Source organism: Choloepus didactylus, chromosome 9, assembly GCF_015220235.1.
Source record: "Choloepus didactylus isolate mChoDid1 chromosome 9, mChoDid1.pri, whole genome shotgun sequence".
Classification (NCBI taxonomy): Eukaryota; Metazoa; Chordata; class Mammalia; order Pilosa; family Megalonychidae; genus Choloepus; species Choloepus didactylus.
In genome coordinates, this window is record NC_051315.1 from 41,692,138 (window position 1) to 41,715,156 (window position 23,019).

Consider the following 23,019-nt stretch of genomic DNA (forward strand, 5'->3'; position numbering starts at 1 on the left):
ATTCAATAGGTGAATGGATAAACAGAGTAGTACACTCATACAATGGGGTATTGTTATTCAGCAATAAAAATTAAATGTGCTTTGAAGCTATGAAAAGACATAGAGGAAACTTTAAAAACTGTTTAAAGATGACAGAAATTTCAGCAGGTTTATATGTTGATGAGACTGATCCATTAGAGTGGAAGCAATTGAAGATGCAGAAGAGAGAAAGGACAATTTCAGGAGTGATGTTCTGGAGCAGGGGAGAAGGGATGGAATCAAATGCACAAGGGGTAATAATGCTGACATGGAGAATAGCACTGCCAGTGCCTCCTTGATGTCAGGAGGAGAGTCAGGTTTTATGGACACAGATGAAGATAGGCAAGTAGTTGTGGTGGAAGCTGGTGAAGGTCCTTTTACAAATGCTTCTGTTTTTTTTTCCTACACTAAATTGGAATCAAGGTCATCAGTGAGAGGAGGAAGATGGGAAGGAGGTATTGGAAATTGAAGAGACAAGCAATGGTATGAAGTTGTTTTCTAGAAAGTGGGGAAATCATGGTTAAATAATTCTTGGATTGGGAGTATTAACTAGAAAAACAAGGAAACTAAGATTTTTTGGTAATAATAAAGTCTAGATTGTGACTGTTTATGAAATTAGATGTCAAATAATTGGAGAAGAGCAGGTTAGTGAATGGCCAGACTGTTAGAAGGATATTGAAGTCATCAATAAATGTGATAAAAATAGTCCAGGAAAGTGTAACAGTGATTGCAGAACTTATAAACAGTATCGTTTGAAGATATAAAATTAAAAGCTGTGTGTTTTAGTGAGGAGATAGAGAAAAGGCTGGAAAGAGGATGGCAGGATTAAGGGAATTCCCAGGATTAAAGGGAATGAGAGGTGCAAGAAGAAACAACCTCTACTTGAAAGTGCTGAGGTGATGCAGTGTCCTCAGGGAGAGCCAGACTTCAGGCAGGGCAACAGGGGAAGAGTTTCCCAAGATGCTAAAGGCACAGGGTGCTTTGCTGAGGATGGAGTGCAAGTTCCCCAGGGAACTCTGAGTTTACCCGCATTTCCCAGGTGGGGAGTGATAGCGTGGGTGATAGTCCTGGGGATGAGGGATGTCTAGGCATCTTGTTTTTCTTGTGGTCTTTGGCATAAACAAGTATTTATAGGGAATAAGGAGAGTATTAGTTAGGGTTCTCCAGGGAAATAGAACCAATAGGATAATATTATGAGATTTATTATAGAAATTGGCTTACATGACTGTGGGAAGGGGCAAGTCTGAATTCCATAGGGCAGTCCATATGCTGGGAACTCCAATGAAGATTTTGATGAAGTCCCCAGGATAAACTGGCTAACTGAAGTAGAGATGGAAATTCTTTTTTTGACTGCTGAAATCATCAGTTCTCCCTTTAAGGCCTTCAACTGATTAAATGAGACTCCTCTCATTGTTGAAGACAATCTCCTTGTTTGATTGTAGATGTAATCAGCCATAGATGCAATCGACTCACTGATGATTTAAATCCATGGATATCTTCACAGTAACAATTAGGCAGGTCCTTGCTTGACCGAACAACTGGACACCATAACCTAGCCAAGTTGACACATGAACTTAACAATCAGAGAGAGCTAGCCGCTGTGTCTAGTCTAAACACAACTTGGTCAGTTGTTTTAAATGTAGCATTTGGTGCTATACCAGAGGGTAAGCCGACAGTGAAAGAACTATTCAGATGTGTTTCTGTAGTGCAGTTCCTTCTCTCCTTAATTCAGCATTATGCTGTTGCATTTTTCTGAAGCATATTTGAAAAAACTGCAACCAGAGTTTAAATCATTTTCTTATATTATGGACCAGACACTGTGTTGAACCAAATTAATTAATGCCTAAGAAAAGGGCTTTTACCCAACCTGAAGTCTGAATGAGGGGATGCTGTGAGTATATATGCATATATGGGTGTATACTGGACACACACATATACACCTAAACAATGCACATAATACCTAAACAGTGCATACTGACTGTCTTCTTGGATATTTGAAGTGGCACTCTTCACCTGTGTTAATCCCTGACTTAATTTAAGTCCCCCTATTATGCTAACATGATACCCTATACTTTCCTTTTACAATACTTTTTCAAATTGTGAACATAGAGTCCGTGTGTGTGTGTGTGATTATTTGTTTAATTTCTGCCTCTCCATTAGATTATAAATTCTGTTTTAGGCAGAAAAAGTCTGATTTGTATTCTAGGCCTAACACATTGCCTACCATATTGTAAATACTCAATAATATTTGGTTGAAAAAGTGAAAACAATGTTTCCAACTCCGAGGTGGCTTTCCAAAAATAATTCATTTTATAGTGTGTCTCTAAAGGACAGGCCCCTATCATTCTTCTAACTATATTTTGGTATCTCCTTGATTATAATTTTATTAATGTGAAACAGAAGCATCAATTTTAATAATATTGATACTATTAATAACAAACACTGATTATGTATTTACTATGTGGTAGGCATTATTCTAAGCACTTTACTTGTAGCGGTTCATTTGATTCTCATGGCAACCCTGGGAGGTGATTACCATTATTATTGTATATTACATACACAGAACCTAAGCAATTAGAAATATTAAGAGTCACACATTTCAGAAGTGCAGAGTCAGGCAGGCCCGGACAATCGGGACTCAAAGCCCATGTTATACTGCTTCTGAGTGATTGTTCATAAGGGCAAATTTAATTATCTTTTTACTTATAATTCATCCAATTAAAGTATTAAAAATAAAGGAGAAAGATTATTACCCAGGATTATCAGAAGATTATTATTAGCACATAATATAGATGAATATTCATCAATTTAATGCATTAAACACAGCATAAAATGCCTTTGCCTGAAGCTGTGGAAAAGAAATTTGTGAAAAGACAAATGCCACTATACAAAGGTTGCAAATGGAGGATGATTTTTGTCTTCTAATATTTCTTTCTGCAGTTATGGAGAAATAAGTTATTATGGATAAATAACTTTTTTTCAGTCAAGTGTTCCCACATATTTTCAATATTTTTCATTCCTTATTGTCTTTTCATAGGTGGTGATGCTTGAAATTATATAATAATGTTCCAGTTTTTCAAAATTAGACCTGGATAGGAATGAAGAATTGCATATGATAGCCTAAACAATTTATATCGTATCTAAAGGTTATATTCTTTTTTTTTTTTTTGAGAATCCAGCTATCTTTTATTAAGGCAGTTATTAAACAGTTACAAAATATAAGATGCCATGCTTCTTACTAAATGTTTTTGTTTTGGAGAATATAGTTATTTTTCACAAAAATATTTATTCATGTTAACTTGTAATAGGTTTATTATTTTAAAATCTAAAAGCTTTTCTAGTTTTAATTTTAAAAAGACATCTCTTTGGCGGGGTGGGGGGGGTGCGGAATTCCCTCAATAATTTTTAGAAGTATAGAGGATCCAGAGAACAAGGTTTGAAAACCATTGCTCTAGGTCACGGGGTAGGAAGTAGGGAAGGAAACAGCTTTCCGGGCAGAGGACATAGACCCTGGGGTGGGATGAGGCTCAGGGCCTCTGAAGGACTAAAGCCCAGACTGGCCGGAGCCTGTGAGTGAGTTGGATGGTGACAGGCACAGGATCCACTGGTGAGGGAGAGAGGAGCTGAGTCACATAGGACCCTGGGCCAGGTTAAGGGTTTAGATCTTAATCCTAAAGAAATGGGAGACCATTGATGATTTCATTTATTCCTTTTTACCTAGATTATTGATGTGGTGATATGTGCACTGGTACCAAAATTTAAAAGTACAGTAGGTTATACCTCCCACCCTTCTTCCCCAGTCTGAGAGTTCCCTTCTTCTGAGGCCACTACTCTTGCCAGTTCCTTTCTTCCTTTTAAAAAAAAAAAAAAAAAAAAAAAAAAAAAAAAATTATTTTGAAATAGTTTCATACTTACAGGATAGTTGTACAAATAATATAAAACCCATATAGAGAACTCTAACATACCCCCACCACCTAGATACACAGATCTGCCAACTTTTAACATTTTGCCACATTTGGTATCATTCTACATATCTATCTATCTACCTACCTAGCTATCTACATATCTGTCTGCCTATCTATCTATCTATCTATCTATCTATCTATCTACCCACCTACCTACCTGTCTACTATCTATCCACTATCTATTTGTAAACATTTGAGAGTTAGGTTGTATATGTCATGCTCCTTGAACACTTAATATCTCCATGTATATTTCTGAAGAACAAGGATATTCACTTATGTAACTACCTTAAGTGCAATTATCAAGTTTAAGAAGCTTAACACTGATATAACGCTTATAGTCTTAAATTTAAAACATTTGGTTGGTGAGAACAATCAACCGTCTCTGTTGGCTTGATTTATCTTCAGGGGGTCTATTTGGAAAACCCTTCTCTCTACTCTCTCTCTTTAAGAAATCCCTTTTATGCCTCTGGTCTCATTAACCAACTGACTCCCAAATTTCTAGACCTTTCTTTGAGCTACAGGTTTTTATATTCATCTGCCCATTTGGCATTTCCAATACGATACCCTAAATTCAGTGTATCTCAGTCCAAACATCTCTTTCAAACCTAGAATCCTTCAAATGTTCCCCCATCTCCATAAATGTGGCCACCACCCATTCAGCTGCACAAACCAGGCATCCAGGGACTTCCTTCATGAATCCTTCTGCCATATTGCACTGATCCTCTTCCCCACGCCCATATCTAATCCCTCACCAAGGCCTGTCACTTACACCACCTTCTTCTCACCTCCACTGCCACTGACCTTGTTTCATTTATTATCATCTCTTGCTTAGACATTTGCAACACTCATTTGCAACACTCATTTGCAATCTTTCTCGGCATTCACCCTTCTCTAATGATCCATTCTCCATACTGAAATGAGAGTGACCTTCTTACAATATACATCTTATCTTGTTACTCCTCTGCTTAAAATCCTTAAATGACTTCCAATTGCTCTTAAAATAAAATCCAAACTGTTAATATGGCTGCAAAGTTCTTTAAGGTGGCCTGCCTCATAGGAAGAGCTGGACTAATTTTCAAGCCTCATCTGGCTTCGTTCTCCCCTTACTTCTTTGCACCATAGCCGATCTGGGCTTCTGTATAGGGATCTTTGCTCCCACCTTCCCCCTCTATATGGAATGTTTCTGCCTCACCAACTTTGCCCAGGACACACCTTTTCTTCTTTCAAACCTCAAACTAAGTGTCATTCCCTAGTAAACACTTTCCTGAATCTCCTGGGGTACAGGGGATTCCTTTGATAGATGCTCATTAAGAAACTGGTTTCTTTCCTTATCATAGTTTGTAGGCACGTGTTCATCTCTGTAATTATTTGATGAAGCCGTCTCCCTCACCATACTGGAAGCTCCATCGGAACAAAGTCTGTTTTCACTCATCAGAGATTACACACATCATAAATATTTTTGAGTAAATAAATGATTAAATGAGTAAAGGTACAACAACTACTTTTTTAACTTGACAGCACTTTACAGACACCAAACAAGCACATGAACAGCTCTGACATTTAGTGTTTGGGGATGCTGTTATTTTCCCTTACTATGCTCCAGCCTTAGGCTGCTCAGATATCCTCAGCAGGCAGTGGTTGCAGACAGACCTAACTGGGGTTCATTGAGAACAAAGCCAGTTGCAGCTTCTGATGAGTTGTTCTGTCATTTATAATGGCTCCTCCAGCTGCATTCCACATACCTTAGAGATGGCATCAAAACCAACTGCTGCTGACCTCCTTAGTGTGGTTTTGAACAGATGTTTGTACTTTAATTAGCAAATTGAGCTCTGCTGTTTTCCCCTTCCCAAGTTCCTTTGTAGGTTGACATTTAGAAGTCCACATCTAGTTCTATTGTTTTAACAGCAATCCTGAGACAGGTGCAGAAGTGATCAAATGCCTTCAGGTAATGAAACCCCCAAAAGGGGAAAATTAATTCTGCAGAAATCCTGTTCATGGATACCTTCTGTTAAGATATATCAGTTGCATATTTCTCTGCAAATGTTCAAATTATGTGTTATATCTCCACTGGAAAAAAATCATAAACTCTTGTAGGTTAGAGGATATTCTATTTGGCTTTTGTTTCTTCTCAAAGACAAATGTAGTGTTTTGAACACAGTGGAAATTTCATAAACATTGGTATCTGAAAACCCAGGTATGATTGCCAGCTACATCACTGAGGTATGATAGACTGGAGAATTGTGTATTTTGGCATACAGAATTTTCATTATATTTGGTGGTGACTAGGAATATTGGCAACTCTGAGAACCCTAAATGTATTACTTTTTTTTCAGGAGTATATTAAAGCTAATCCCAAGCATTTTGTTATTTCATCCATAAATACCTGATGATGTACCTCTAATGAATAAAGACATTGATTTATTAATATAACCACATCTTCACAGCTAACAAAAGTAACAGTAGTTTCTTAATTCTAGTAAATTCACTATCCGTGTTGAAATTTTCCTTATTGCCTTAAAGATGTCTTTTGCTTTTGATTTTTATGTTTCTTATATGTCTTTTTTTTTTTATAAAAGTGTTTTAAGATTCTTTTTTTTAAAATAGAATTTGTGGTTGACAGAACAATCCCACATAAAATACAGGGTTCCCATATACCACCCCAGCACCAATACCTTGCATTGGTGTAGAACATTTGTTATAATTGATGATAGCATGTTGTCATGATTATGCTATTAAAGTCCGTGGTTTAACTAAGGCTCACTGTGTAGTGTAGTACATGGATTTTTTAAAAATTTTTATTATGTTACAAATACACAATCTAATATTTCCCCTTTTAATCACTGTTCTAGTTTGCTAATGCTGTGGAATGCAAAACACCAGAAATGGATTGGCTTTTATAAAAACGGGGCTTATTTTGCTACACAGTTACAGTCTTAAGGCCATAAAGTGTCCAAGGTAACACATCAGTAATCGGGTACCTTCACTGGAGGATGGCCAATGACGTCCAGAAAACTTCTGTTAGCTGGAAAGGCATGTGGCTGGCGTCTGCTCCAAAGTTCTGGCTTCAAAATGGCTTTCTCCCAGGATGTTCCTCTCTAGCAGGCTTGCTCCTCTTCAAAACATCACTCACAGCTGCACTAAGTTCCCTCTCTTTGAGTCAGCTCATTTATATGGCTCCACTGATCAAGGCCCACCCTGAATGGGTGGGGCCACGCCTCCATGGGAACATCTCATCAGAATCATCACTCACAGCTGGGTGGGGCACATTCCAAGCAAATCTAACCAGCACCAAAACGTCTGCCCCACAAGACTACGTCAAAGATAATGGCGTTTGGGGGACACAATACATTCAAACCGGCACAATCACATTCAGACATATATTTCAGTGCTGCTAATTGTGTTCACAATGTTGTTCTACCATCACCCTATCCATTACAAAAGCATTTCTATCATCTTAAATGTCTTTTATGATGTACATCTCTCCTCTTTCTTTCTCTGCAAGCAAATGTTGATAGTGTCTAACCAGTTTTTTATCTGTTATTTCTTACTCGCATATTTTACTATATGAGGTGCTTTAATCTATTGCAATCTTTATACTTTTTCACACTCAATATCATCTAATTTAGGCCACTAGGAATCTGATCAAGTTGGCTCCTATAACCTTTAGACGTGGTGCCCATCCCAGACCTTATATCAACCATTTCTCCAAAGAGCACTTATTCCTTTTGGGGGGAAATAATATTTGGAAACCGCAATGTGGGCTTTACAATTGTTCTTTGATAGTGGGTTGACATTGTTTCTAAGGCTTTTCAATTGGCATAGCTAGGAAATATGTCTATTTTAATGGAAAATGTTTTTGTAAACATTTATATTCAAATTACAATGTTGCTACTTTGATTTTTTTCTTATATCTAATTCCTATAGTGTGAGAGAGGGGAAGGGGAAGGGAGACAGAGAGAGAGAGAGAGAAAGTTTTTTCTTGTTCCAGGTTAAAAACAAATTCATCTATGCTTTCTAGTTCTTTTTTATAACTTTATTTTTATACTGATTCATTTGGAATTCTATCCTAGTACATGGTTTGAGGAATGGCTCAAATTTTGCATACTTATCTAGTTGTCCTAATACCACATATTAAAAATGTTTCTTTCTCCTACTGAGCTGAGGTGCCACTTTTATCATTACTAAATTCTGTTCATATTTGAACCTATTTTGGAGTTTATTTTCAGTCTCAGCAGTCTTTCAATTTGTTTAAATAATACCATGTTGTTTTAATTATGGATGTTTTAAAGTCTATTTTAATACTAGGTATGATAATTCCCCAACCACATATTTTCTTTTTCAGCCTTTCCCTTGCTAAGTGTGCTTGTATATTCATTTTTTATGAACTTTCTAACCAAACTGTCTTGCTCCAGAGAAGAACATCATAATAATTTTATTGGGATTGATTTTAGTTATAAAATTAATTTAGAATTGACACCTTTATGATGTTGAATATTCATCCTCAAGAACAACTTATACATTTCCATTTGATCATGTATCCTCTTTTTTCATCAGTATACTTTTCCTTATATCTTTATAGCACTTCTTAAAGTTTATGCCTAGATTTTTTTAAATTTTACTATTATTACTTTGTTATTGTAGCTAGAGCCTTTCTTTCCATTATATCCTCTGAGCAGTTATTGCTTGTAAATACAAAGGTTTATTAAGATGTGTTAATTTTATATCCTGCCTCTTTACTAAATCCTCTTACTGTGTAGGAGATTCTTATTGATTCTTTGGGGTTTTTCAGTTATAACAGTATAGCATTTGCATGAAAATAATTTAACCCTCTCTCAAATTTGTATGCTCAAATATATTTTTCTTGGTAATACTTCCATTTTAATGTAAAATGTTGTTATTGATTATTGCCAATCTGCTGGTCTTTCACTTATAAATGATTTTATTTTCTGACTATCTTTTCAAAGAATTCTTTCTTTAATTTCAAGAACAATAATTTTACTAGAAGTTGACTCAGTATTGACCATTCTCCTAAATTTCCCCAATTTCATGGTGTATCCTTGCAATGTGTAGGTTCAAGTCTTTTATTTTCCAAGAAGGTTTTCTTGAATTATAATGTCTATTATGTATTCTTATTCTTTTTCTTTTCTTCTTGGGATCATTATTATATGTATGTTATGTCTTTTTTTTTCCCCTTCTAAATGTGTCATTTTTAAAGAGTTCTTTGTGTATCTTTTTTCTAAAATTCTGTTTGATATTTTTTCTCCTTTTGTTTATCCTTTTTTCCTTTACTTTGCCTTCCATGGTATCCCTTCACTCAGGTTTATTCTAGCTGAGCCTTCCTTTCTGAATGTTTTTACATATTTTTTCTTTCATCTCCTCCTTCCCCTCCTCTCCTTTCTTCTCTTCCTCTTTCTACTCCTTGTTCTATATTGCTAATGCTTTCCTGCATTCTGAAAACTCTATTTTCACATCCTCCTCTTATTTTGTAATTTCATTTTTAAAAGATTTTTTCTTTCTGATTTATACTTTTAATTCATCACTTTAGAGTTTTCTTAATTCATATTTGCTATTTTCCTGTTTACATGCTGTGTTACTGTTTACTTCTGATTTGCAGCAGACTTTTTAGTGGACTTCCATTTTTATGTATTTATATTAAGTTATTTTTCTTCCTTTTTGTCTTTTAAAATCTTTGTATGAGGTTTGACAACATCTGTTTCTGATGTACTTTTAGGAGAAGGTTCCTGTGATGGGGAGTGGGTTAGGGATCGTCACTGCTTGAGACTATCTCTTCTGTTGAAACTGTGATGTATTAAAATATTTCTTCTTTGTATAGCCACATCCACAGTCCAGATATCTGCCTCCTCAGAAATTTCCCCATCCACCAGCCAGAATCTGAAACTTCTCATTCCTTTGCTCCTAGAGTTTTTACCTCACTCAGTTTATCATCTATTTACAAATAACTCCATAGAAGAATCTTCTGTTCAACAATTCTGAAACCTTTAGGAGTGGACTTAACAAGTGCCCTCTGATATTTTCTTTGTAAATCCCCATGGTTTTTTGGTACTCTCAAATAGGATCCAGTTTCCTTATCTAAGTTTCATGGATTATTCTTAAATCTACAGGGCTGAGCATTCCAAAAGGAAAGTATTCTCCTTTGGAGTATAAATCTTTTGAGTTATTTATGAGTTCTGGTCCCTTAGTGCCATCAGAGCTCCTCTTTCTCTATGCTATCTTTGTCTTTCACAGGTAATGCTGTTAGTACTGGTTTGGAACCATTAACTGGTATTCTTGGATGTTGATAGGACAACTGTCACTAGATTTTTTTTTTTTATGCAGATGGCTATGGATATCTTTTCCTTTTACTATCCTTGTTGTTCATTTTTATGAAATGATTTGGGAGATTTAAGAAGTATGCTAACAATATGACATTTCCCTTAATGAAAGGGCAGTGTATTACTTTTTAATTATAAACAATATGCTGTTCCAAGTGATATAAACCTCTTTATTACATACTATCTGCACTCTCAACACCCTCTGCTCTTCATTTTCACAATTTTCTGAGAATATTAATAGTGTACCAAAGATATACTCATATAGCTTTTAAAAGAAGTGAAGTAGTAGAAGTGTATTTCCAGTGTGATTATAAAGGAGAATAAAATGTTTAGTATACATTTTTACCAAAAAAAGTAATATTGCCATTTTTTTGACAGCATCAGTATTTTATAAAGTGCTTTTCAATTAAACATGTGAAAATATTAGATGTGAATCTTCAAATGACCCTGAGGAGATAAAGTTCAAGTGGATCAACTTATTAACATTGGTTTCTTTTTTGGAGTTAAAACCTTTTCGTTTTTGATTGCTTAAAAAGTCTCAGTGGACTCTGAACTAAGGCTAAAGGTCAATAGTTTGGGTAAATTTAATTAACGCTCTTTGGAAAAGAATTCTCACCAAATTACCATCATACAGTGTGGCAGACACACCCTAAGTTGATGCCTAATTAGGTACGCCCTTGTGTAATCCCCTCACCTTGAGTGGGGCAGAAACTGGGACTTGCTTCAAACCAATAAAATTTGGCAAAAGTGATGGGATGTCCCTCACTTGATTGAGTTGCATTATGGAAGATTCTGTCTCAGCAGATGGAATCAGAGATTCTCCTCTGGCCTTGAAGCAAACACCCAAGTTGTGAACTGCCTACGGAGAGGCCTGCATTGCAGGAAGCTCTGAGTGACCTCTAGGTTATGAGGGAGTCTTCCAGCTGTTAAACAACTGCAAGGAAATGAACTCTTCCAACATTCTGAATGAGCTTGGATGCAGATTCTTCCCCAGTGGAACCTCCAGATGAGAACATGGCATGGCTAAACCTTGATTGCAGCCTTGTGGACCCTGCTTAGGAGACCTGTTTAAGGCATGCCTGGACTCCTTCCCACAGAAATGATGAAATAATAAATGTGTGTTGTTTTAGGTTGCTAAGGGTTTGGTAATATGTTATGCAGCAATAGAAAACTAATACACACAGCAATTCAAAGAGAAGAGAAGGGAAAGGAGATGGGAAGGAGAGAGGAGGGAAGGAAAATTCATCAAGACAGGTGCTTGATTAGGTGATTTTAGTAAGTCCTGGAACTTCTCAAATCTAGAGGCTTATGTCCAAATACATTAGGAAGTGATATTGCACTTTCAGAATTAACATTCATTACTAGGTATATGTTTTTTTTCTCAGTAGTTGGCAGATTTAATGGGTGATGTCTCTTTGCTTCCAAATTAATTTGTAGCAAGGCTTCCTGGCTCAAAAATGTGTGTGTGTGTGTGTGTTTGTGTGTGTGTGTAGTGAAGAGCATACCTTTATATTTTCTATACCATATTCAAGTACACACACACACACACACACACACACACACGTACATATGCACGCAGATAATTTAATCTGACATTTTATATTCTATTCCTTCATGGGTTATAATGAAAAATTCCCTCTTTGTATGGTTTATTGGTTCTTTTAGGGGAAAAGTAAATGAAAAGAAAAAACAAATTTAAAATAGATTCATAGGTAAAAAATATATAAGGAAATACATGCAATTTCATATCTCACTGATTTTAATATATTCATATTTCTGCTTTATTTATATCCCTTAGTTGTATGGTATGAAAGGTGACAAAGTAGTATATTTGGTACAACATTATTCTAAACAAAAGCGTTGAATCAACCTGACAGAAAGGAAAGCATGATAAATATAATTTCAAAATATGATGGCAAATAATAATTTAAAACAGAATCCTTTATTTACTAAGTGCTTTTTGTATGTTATCTACTGAGGTATATTATTTTATGTAATCCCCCTAACAACTCTATAGAGTCAATCCTATTGTTATGCACATATTATAGATGGGGAAACTGAGGCTAACTGAATTTATATAATTGTCTAATATCTCAACACTAGCAAATGGGGAAGGAAAGATTCAAACTCGGGTTTGTCTGGCTCTAAAACCACAATTCTTCACCGTACTTCTAGCAGTCAGTCCTCTGCCATTCACTTCATTCCAGCTAAACAGAGGATTCATCCTTAAGGCCCATACCCTCATTATCTTATGCTCTTATGGCTTTAAGAAATAAAAAGAAAATTTCCCCCTACAATATAGAGAATTCTTGATTTATCTAAACCACCCATTTTAATGGAGGAAACTGCAGTTCAGGATTAGTGATACTTCCAAGCTCCTCGGTAAGGTTAATAATAATATTGATGAGGCAAGGCCTATGACTACCAAAACTTGCTCTTCAGAGTTATAAAAAAAAAACTTTATTGCAGAGATCAGTGGACCACAGTGACTAATTCAATCGGCCAAAGCCAGAAAAGCAAATAGCAGAGAACATGACTAGAGTGGTGGCCTTTCATGACAAGGAGACTTAAAGATAACATTGAGGCCAGCGCGCTGCTGCTGCTGCTGCCGCCGCCACTCCTGCCGGGCCGGGACCCCGAGCAGCCTCCGGGAAGTCGCACGTGCCCCGCCGGGGGCTCCTCGAGCTGGCAGGGACCCTGCAGTGTGCCGGCACCCGCTGCGCCCTGGCCTACTAGAGTTACGGCTGCTACTGTGGCCTGCGCGGCCGCGGTCAGCCCCAGGACCTCACCGACTGGTGCTGCCGTCACCACGACTGTGCTACGGACGGGCCGGGGAGGCCGGCTGCAGTCCCAAGGTGGAGCGCTACGACTGGCAGTGTCAAGACCGGTAGGTCCTGTGCGTACAGGCAGGGAACAAATGCCAAGAGCTCATCTGCAAGTGCGACCAGGAGGCAGCTCACTGCTTGGCCCAAGCCGAATACAACTTAAAGCACTTACTCTACCCCCATTTCTTATGTGAGAGGGACTCGCCCAAGTGTGACTGACTAACCTGACTCGAAATGTGCTTTTGCCCAATGAAATAAAACTCCTTGTCGCTGATCACCAATAACGTTCAGTTCTCTGCAGGAGGGAACTGAGGCCAAATGATAAAGTCGCATGAATGTTTGCTTTCTCTGCCGGCCTGGAACTCAGGGCTGGAGCCTGTTTGGTTTCCAGTTTAAGGTCGGAAGCCCCACGCCTGTTTCATAAAACCACAACTGTGTTCATGGCTGTGCTGGGTTTGGTAATATTTCTGAGATTCAACCTTTATGGAAAGGTGAGCTCCGTCCACCAATCTGCTCCTGACAGTGAGTGGTCAAATATGAACGAACTTCTATTTTCTAAGTGCCTGGCCTTTCTCTAGGCTCTGGAACCCAGCAGTAAAACAGATGGCCCGGTGATGTCTGCCCTCTGGAAGCTCAAGTGGCAACAAGCTTAAGAAAGAGTTGTTTGTTTCCCAATCCACTCCTCCCTAACTCCAAAATTAAAATGTATTTCTTGATTACGAAAGTAGTACATATTCATTGTTTGTTTTTTAAAGGCAAATACGGAGAAATATAAAGCAGAAAAAAAATCACCCTCCTTCTCACAATCCAGAATAACCATTCTTAGTATTTTCATATGCTGTCGGTCAGTCTTTTCTATACTTCTTTAAAATGTAGTTGAGACCATACTTTATGATTTTCATAAGCTTTTCTCCATGTTATTAAAAAAAAAAAAACTTTGAAAACTTCATTTTAAATAGCTAAATTAGATACCTTTTTGTAGATTAACTTTTGGATATTGGGGATAGTTCCTGTTTTAGCAATTATTGCTGTGATGAAGATTATTGTGCATAAATCATCTTTACCCCCCCCCCCCAAAAATAACATTGAACTAGTGCTCCATATTGCTTTTAAGTGCACAAACTGCTCTGGCGTATGATTTTGCCTTTTATCCTATACTTTTTGCATGGTTTCTCGCCTTTTCCTTGGCTTGTCTTAGCTTTTCCTTCTCTTAGCTCATCTCAGTGTCCGACTTTGTGTCCAATGGAACTGGTATTTAGTAAACATTGTCAAGGTTATGGAATAACAGGCTGTTTCTTGTCTCTTGTGGCACCATGCATATGACTGAGTGAGGCAAAAATAAATGTACTCCATTCTTCCTTCTCACCAGAGCTGTCACATGGGCCAGGTTGAAGACGCTTGGGTCTCAGAGGTGAGAAAGATCCACTGGAGTTGGAATGCACTTCAGCAATCAGCAATATGAGAGATATTAGATAGGTAGATGCATAATGCATGTCAGGCCTATTGCTACTGATATCTTCCCAGGAGGGTTGTCTGGTTGAAGAAGTCAGGCAATTAGCGTTGGTGGAAGTCCATATGGTGACAGGGCAGTATGGTGAGGAGAGTGACGGCCGAATGCCCTAGCTTGCAGGCAGAACATAGCTTCAGAGATGGTTGGGAACAGAAAGTTGGTCATTGTTCAGGAGTACAGGGTCTCAGCACCAAGCAAATCCAATGAGAATCAAACAGAGTGTAGTCCACAGGAAAAATACAAAGGAGCACAGTGAGACTTCTGTCCAGAAAGTGCTTGGATATGAGTCTGGACACATCACTCAATACAAACACCAAGTAACAGGAACTGGGTTATTAGGCAAGAATTGCTTAACAGGGAAAAGGCAAGAGCCAGGTTATTAAAACAGAGTTCCAGTATAGAGAAATTTCAGGAACAGTAGAACTGACATTATCAAACTGCTGAATTCCTGAATACAATTCTTTAAAACTCTCCCTAGATATTGAGTCTAGAGCATGTATGTTGAGCTTAATTAGCAATTGGTTTGAATATCTAAGGGATGCCAGACAGAGAGATGCTTTAGGTTTCCTAATGCTTCCACTGAATTATTTATGCTGGTTTATGTCAGGTGATTTCTGTTATTTCTGCTATTTCCATTTCTAATTTTATTGAAAGAAATTTTCAAACTATAGATTGGCCCTGAAGCTCCAGTTTGGGAGTTACTCTTCAGAAGAGAAAGTTTTTAAATTTTATGTATCAAAAAGTTTAACATGTCTTAAGGACAAAGTATCATTATTTATTTCTTTGAATCTGCTCTTTTGTATATTGACGTTTAAGTATTTTATCAGAGTTTTTCTTTCCATCAGGAAATCTGAAACTGTTACTTAGATACATGGCCATCAAGTGGCACTGTTTCTTAGACTATAATAAAAGACTATTTTTTTTTTTTTTTTTAAGATTCAGATACCTCTTCCACAACAGTGAATTCTGTTATATCTTATTGAATGAGTACGATTACTTAATTCTCATTTTAGAAATGCCTTTTTCATTTCTCTGCCTCAGTCATGATGTTGCATTCTGTGCTCCTATGTGTGTGCGTGTCAATCCTCCCCTTTTTATAAGGACATCAGTCATATTGGATTAAGGGCTCACCCTACTCCACTATTACCTCTTTTTGTCTTGCCTAATGGAACTCATTTTTTTTGGGTGTGTGATATGAGGCAGGAGTTCAAGATACTCCCCTTTCTCCCCCATATGGATATCTAATTGTCCTAGAACAATTTTTTAAACAGACCATCCTTTCCCTACTGTGTTGCAGTAATGCTCTTTGACATGACATTTTTAGGGGAATTTTTTAAAGAAAGAAATATTCAAGGCACAAGTCATTACCTTTCTCATTGATACTTAAACTTCTCTTTCATTCATCCCAAATTTTAGATTGCAATTTTAAAAAACCAAAAAAACTTAGTTAGCATGTGTTTTAAAATTTCAAGTCCACTAGTGTCAAAGTATTGCTAGATTGCTTATCTTTTGGAAGCCAAACATCTTTTCTTTCTCAGGCATAGGCAGTGTATTCCCTTATCACTATTCTTCTAGGCAGTTAAAGAAATAGCCTTAGTTTTCCTTTCTAGCTTGCGGAATAGCTGCTTCCTTTAGCTGAGGGAGAAGAAATATCTAAGTACTAATTCTATGTCCTTGTGGACATAAGAGACAAAGTATCTGTTTTTTTCCCATCAAAAAGAAAAAAGCTTGCTTTTAAAAGTAATCCTTCCCTGAATTTTCTTTATTGGGTACTACAACCTAGGTATAGATATATTTATAAAAGATACTCTTATTTTTTAATAGTCTTTGACAAAATTGAACTACTATCTTTAGGCCATTAATGAGTTCAGATGCAGTATTTTTTTCATAAAAGGCTGAATCCTAATAATGGAGAAAACATTTTGGAAAAAAGTCATAAAATATTTTAAAGATAAGTATAAAATGTTATGCTCCCTTGAATAAAAATTTTACTTATTTTCAACAAATGTTTGCTCTATACTCTAAACTCAGTGACAATTCATCTCTATATAAATATATATTTATAAACATATAAATGTATATATACATAAATAAGCACATATAAAAGACCCTGTTATAACATTGTAATATACCTCCATTAAATGTAACAAAGGCAATATGCCAATGCTAAATGTATGTGAGAGGGGGATATAAGGGAGGAATATGGGATTCTTGGTAGCGGTGTTATTTGCTGTCCTTACTAGTATATTGTATTGTATGACGTGTTATTTTTCTTTTTATCATTTTTTTCTTATTGCTAAAAAAAAAAACAATTTTTCTTGTAGTAATCAGTATGTTCAAGTGCTGATTGTGGTGATAAATGTACAACTTTATGATGATACCATGAACAACTGATTGTACACTGTGGATAAATGTATGGTATATGAATATAACTCTATAAAATTGTAGGAAAATATATATATAGGAGTAAAAGTGTTGGAGAAAACATGGTGAGAGGGATGATGCCTCACCAATATGGACTAACTACAATGTGTAAACTCAGAATTGAATCTTAGAACATAGCCTAACATGGACATAATAATTGTAATAGTCCCTAGATTGTAAGCTCTTACAGCAGTTAACTCTGTCCCTGAATTGTAATGCCTATCTCTAAGCTTTGAGATGCTGATCCCCTAGCATATAACCTGATTGGTCTCTGGAATAATGCATATCTCTGAGACACCTGAAACTCAGAGCTAGAGCTCGGCAGATATGAATGTCAGTATTAGTGAATACAGCCACTGTCAAAAAAAAAAAAAAAAAAAAAAAAAAAAAAAAAAAAAAAAAAGCTGAAAAAGAGCCCAGACTTCAATTAGTGATATGAATGAAGCAGGTCTGGTTAAGACCAGGGCAAGCCGGGCCAAAGGGTAAAGGTTGAAACTGACTGTGTTTTAAAACTTCAACTTCCATATGAGACCAAGGGAATAGATATCTATTTGGTACAGGATCTAAATTTTCTAAACGGTACAACTCTACAGTCGATTTATTCAAACACCACAATTGCATGGAACTTTGAATAGGAAGTGAGATACGGTAGGTTAGTATAGGCTGGAGTGAAATAGTGACACATCCCAGAGTAATTTGGGCAGATAATAAAAAATATATTTACAGCCTCCCCCTCCCCAGCCCCGAGGATCTGGGGGAAGGTGCAGATGTGTTGGACTTCCTCACCTGGACTGGTGTTGATGTTGTCACAAACATTGGGACTGGCAGTTTGATGTGCTGAGCCCTCAAGCATGGGACTTGCCCTTATGAATCTCATTACCACAAAGGAGAGTCTAAACTTGCATGTAATGGTACTTAAGAGTCTCCCCCTGAGTACCTCTTTGTTGCTCAGATGTGGCCCTCTCTCTCTCTAACTGAACCATCTCGACAGGTGAACTCGCTGCCCTCCCTCCTACGTGGGACCCGACTCCCAGGGGTGTAAATCTCCCTGGCAATGCAGAATATGACTCCCGGGGATGAATGTGGACCCGGCCTCGTGGGACTGAGAGTATCTTCTTGACCAAAGGGGGATGCAAAATGAGACGAAATAGTTTCGGTGGCTGAGAGATTTCAAATGGAGTTGAGAGGTCACTCTGGTGGACATTCTTATGCACTATATAGATAATGCCTCTTAGGTTTTAATGCATTGGAATAGCTAGAAATAAATACCTGAAACTGCCAAACTCCAACCCAGCAGTCTGGACTCCTGAAGACAATTATATAATAATGTAAATTACAAGGGGTGACAGTGTGATTGTGAAGACCTTGTGGATCACACCCCCTTTATTTAGTGTATGGATGAGTAGAAAAATGGGGATAAAAACTAAAGGACAAATGGGGTGGGATGGAGGGATGATTTGGGTGTTCTTTTTTCACTTTTATTTTTTATTCTTGTTCTGGTTCTTTCTGATGTAAGGAAAATGTTCAGAGATAGATTGTGGTGATGAACGTATAACTATGTTATCATATTTGGACAGTGGATTGTATACCATGGATGATTGTATGGTGTGTGAGTGTATTTCAATAAAACTGAATTTAATAAAAAAAAAAGACCCTGTTATTCAAGTTGCTTATATTCAAAATGTGATTTTGATTTGAGTATTTATGCACAAATTTATACATAATTTTCCCCATCAGCATATTATTTTCTAAATATTGATGTATCCTTACAATCTTTTTTGATGTCTTAAACTCTAAGTTATTAAAGAAATCTTGCTTTAAAATAGTTCTCTTTGCACATTTTGCACCATGCAGCTATATGTGATAAGTGATTTTTGATGTTGATTCTTGAGGTTAAGACTGAAGGCTAGTTCTGTGGCTAAGTCAATAAAGCATTTTTGCTTTCATGTTGGAATTTGTCATATTTTAATTTCATCTTAGGAAAAATATCATATACCAAGCTAATTTTAATCTTAAATCTTATTCTAGTATATAACCTAAAATTTGAATTCATAAACTGTAATATCAACACTAAGACAACACATTTGGCACAGATCCATTGTAATACCAGCCTAGGAGAATTGATATCATTAGACCATGGAGAAGTCCAATTATACAGAATAAAACTTGATGTATCACTTTTTCAGTCACACTCTCCTCCGTGCTGAAAATTCACAGGGGAAAATGAAGCATGTTAAGAAGACTGACTGGCAGTAACCTTGACTGTAGACCTGTCACTCAGTGGAAATAAAGAGTTTAAGATTCAGAAGGCACAAAGTCAATAGCATTAACTCTTCAAAGCTTGAAAGAAAACACAAAATCAGAGCAAAAGCTGTAGTTTGATTGTGATTTCATCTCAGAGCATGAGAACCATTTTTCACGTGGGATAGGAGAAGTCCAGACGCTGCAGGTGGACAGAGCAGGTGAATGTTATATGGTCTGTAGCAAGTCATTTGGCAACATTTTATGGAGTCTGTTCACAAGTGCTAAGATTGGTCAATTGTGTGAAACACATCAGCATGGCGCCCGGAATGATTAGGAGTCACCTGAATTTACAAAGGAGTTATACATGGCATCATAAAAAAAAGAGATGTAAATGCTATGGGCGCTTACATAATGTACTTTTCATTGCTAACATGACAATTAAATCAGACAATGAGCACAAACTTTTTGGTTGGGTGTAGTTATTTGGCTTATAAATTCTGGTTAATCTCAAGTAACAGTCTTAATTTTACAATGGTTCTAGTGACTCCTACCGTCTCCTGGGTATGTTGATTTATTTTGAGTGGGGAGCAGGGAAACTGCAGCTTTCCCAGAGGTCTTAGCACCTACAGGGGAGAACCTGAAACATCTTGTTAGGTGATTGATTTCTTGCCACTGTTTCCAGTATAGGGTTTAAGATCTATCCTGGGTAGTGGTGATGGTGGTGGACCCTAGATTTATTGGAAGATCAAACCAGGACATCAAAAAGGCTTTGCCCAGGAATCTCCTGGTTTAGAAATCGAGCAGGCGTGTAAGACATTTTTTTTTCTCTGTGGTATCCACATTTTCATTTGCTAAGGTAGGCTTCCAGGTTTTACAGATTTCTATTTACAATTAAAATGGTTATAAAGCCTGTTATTAGGCCATCCTTAGAAGTGAGCACAATCAGATACCGAAATTCCTATGTCTTTCAGAAAAACCTTTTTTGGAATGGAATATTCTGTTGATTTGATCATGTTATTTCAAGTTATTTTTTATTTTTAATTTATAAAATAAATGCATGTTAAAAATTTTCTGCAAGGCAAAATACAAAGATAACTGAGTATAATGGGAGCAAAGGTAGAACGAAACAAATGTTTACATATGTATTCCATCTAGAGATTTATGCAGTCCATTGGCTGGAATATGAATTGTGCCCCATTTTCTTCTTTGTGATTTTACTAGATAGAGAAAGAACCCATCTACAGCACAAAGGCAAAGCTCCCATGAGTTTTACTTTGTCTCAGACACTCAAATTTAATTTTTCTATTTTCTCCTCTCCTCAGAAAAACGAATTGTCATAGTTATGTGAAGCAAAAATTGGAAGGTAAAAATGTACCATTTATGTGAATTCTAAGGGTTTTCCATAAAGTGAGGCATCTTTTATACACTTTAGTCCTCTGTACATTACTTCATTCTGTTGAAAACCTCATAGCTATAGAGCAATTTATAGAATAGCCAACTTGAATAAATGCTTTCAAACAGCAGAAGGTCCATTTGACAAAATAAACTTGAAGCTAGAGACAAATCACACCATCTTGTTTCCTGCTTTTTGGAGAATTGAGTGAATACTCAATAGACTCGCCTAGATACTCACTTTCAGTTTAAAACTCCAGAACATCCACTTATACGCCAGATGAGAGAACAAACAATGCAATATTTAGTAATCCAACACACATTTTTTGGAGAACTCAGTGTCCCACATACTGTCAAAACACTAAGGATTCAAAAAGTAAATAAAACATGAATAATACAAAGACATATAAACAATGATCTATACCACAATGTTGAGCACTATAGTAGAGGATAGTAAGTTGTTGCTGGAAAAATCTATACTTAGATGGACTGTAGTGAAGGGAGATTGAGAAGGAAATTTAGAAAATACAGAGAAGGAAATGAAAATTTGTGAAAACGGGAAAAGGTCTAGAACATTTTAGTAAAAATATTTTTAATTGAATCCATTATATAGACTTTTGTGATAATTGCTTAAAAAGAAAACTTGGCATGGAAATTACTATTAACAGAAGGACTAACAGTAAAAATATGTATTGCAATAGTAATAAACAATTGAAGCAGCAGGATACACCCCTCTCCAGTCATTCCCAGTTAGGTAATGCTTGGTTGCATATGAAGGAATTATTGTGCTTATCTTTTCTCTCAACTATGGGATAATTGGAGTTCATTTGTAAAATTTCTAATCATCCTTCAACTCCTAATTCCAAATGACATCTTCCCCTCTTGTCTTCACTGATCTAATTCAGATCACTTCCACTTAGAGATCCTAATGCATCCTCTACTGTAGTGCTCAACACATTGTGTTATAGATCATTGTTTATAAGTCTTTGTATTCTTCATGTTTTATTTACTTGTTGAATTCTTAGTGTTTTGACAGTATGTGTGGCACTGAGTTCCCCCAAAAATGTGTGTTGGATTACTAAATACATAGAAAAAGCATTTCTCTCTAGACTGGCATCCAAGTTTTAAAATAATTTTCTTCTTGACCTTGTACCATTTGTTCAGTCAATGAATACTGATTAAATACCTGAAATTTTCAGGCACACTGCTATGCTAATGTTTTCTCTATCAGTATCTTTGACTTTTTCTCATCTCTTCCATTTTTCTTTTGTTTTATAGATCTTTCATTGCCAGTTACTGAGTGTCTTAGTTTGCCAGGCTGCTGTGATAAGTATCACACAATGGTTGACTTAAACAATTGGAATTTATTGGCTCATGGTTTTGAGGCTAGAAGCTTAAAATCAAGGTATCAGCAAGGCTTGCTTTCTCCTGAAAACCTCTAGTGTTCTGGTGTTGGTTGCTGGCAATTCTTGGAGTTCTTTGGCTTGTGTTTCTGCCTCCCATCACATGGAGATGTCCTTTCCTTTCTCCTTTTTGTGATTTCCTGGTTCTCTTTATAAAACATCCGGTAATCTGGATTAACACCCACCCTCATTCATTTGGGACATATTTTAACTAAAAATAACATCTTCAAGAGGTCTTAATTACAATGGTTTCATACCCACAACAATGTGGATTAAGATAAAGAACATAATGTTAGGGTACATAATTCAATCTAATACACTGAACCATTCATTTTTCACTTTGTTTTCCTTTATATTCTCTTAAATTTGCAGAATGTAAGTAAATCCAAAAGGAAAATAAAACCTGCCTAATACTTCTTTTTAAAAATTGATATTGGTACCTAAAATTTCCTACCTGTTATCTTCTCTGTGTGTGACTGTGTATTTAGTTATTTTATCCTATAATATTCATAAGGGCTGAATCTATTGGAATTTGAGACTATCTACAGTATGTTGAGCAGTGTCATATATAGAAGGAAGATTCTCAATGATATTTTGATCAAAGAGTAAAGATTGGGGTGTAAAAAAAAAAAAGATGCATAGCCATACATTCATTTATTAATTCAATCATTCAACAAAGATTTATTGTTGCATTAGCATTTGTAAGAACTGGAGGCATGCACAAGACCTAAGTCTGCCCTCAGAGATCACTGTAATTCCCTGCCTATGTATCTCTTTGCTATAACAGAATATTCAATAGTTTGAGTTATGCCTATTTCTCTGTTTTTCATTTCATACACTAATAATCATGGTCTCTCCTAAGTGGAAAATAATCAAAATTTATTGTTCCCCAAACTGACTACTGGA

General features: G+C 36.5%; 1 pseudogene; it reads left to right on the top strand.

The window, feature by feature from the left end:
• The first annotated feature begins 286 nt into the window (after positions 1–286).
• LOC119543717 lies at positions 287–13,359 on the top strand (annotated as a pseudogene).
• The last annotated feature ends 9,660 nt before the right edge of the window (positions 13,360–23,019 follow it).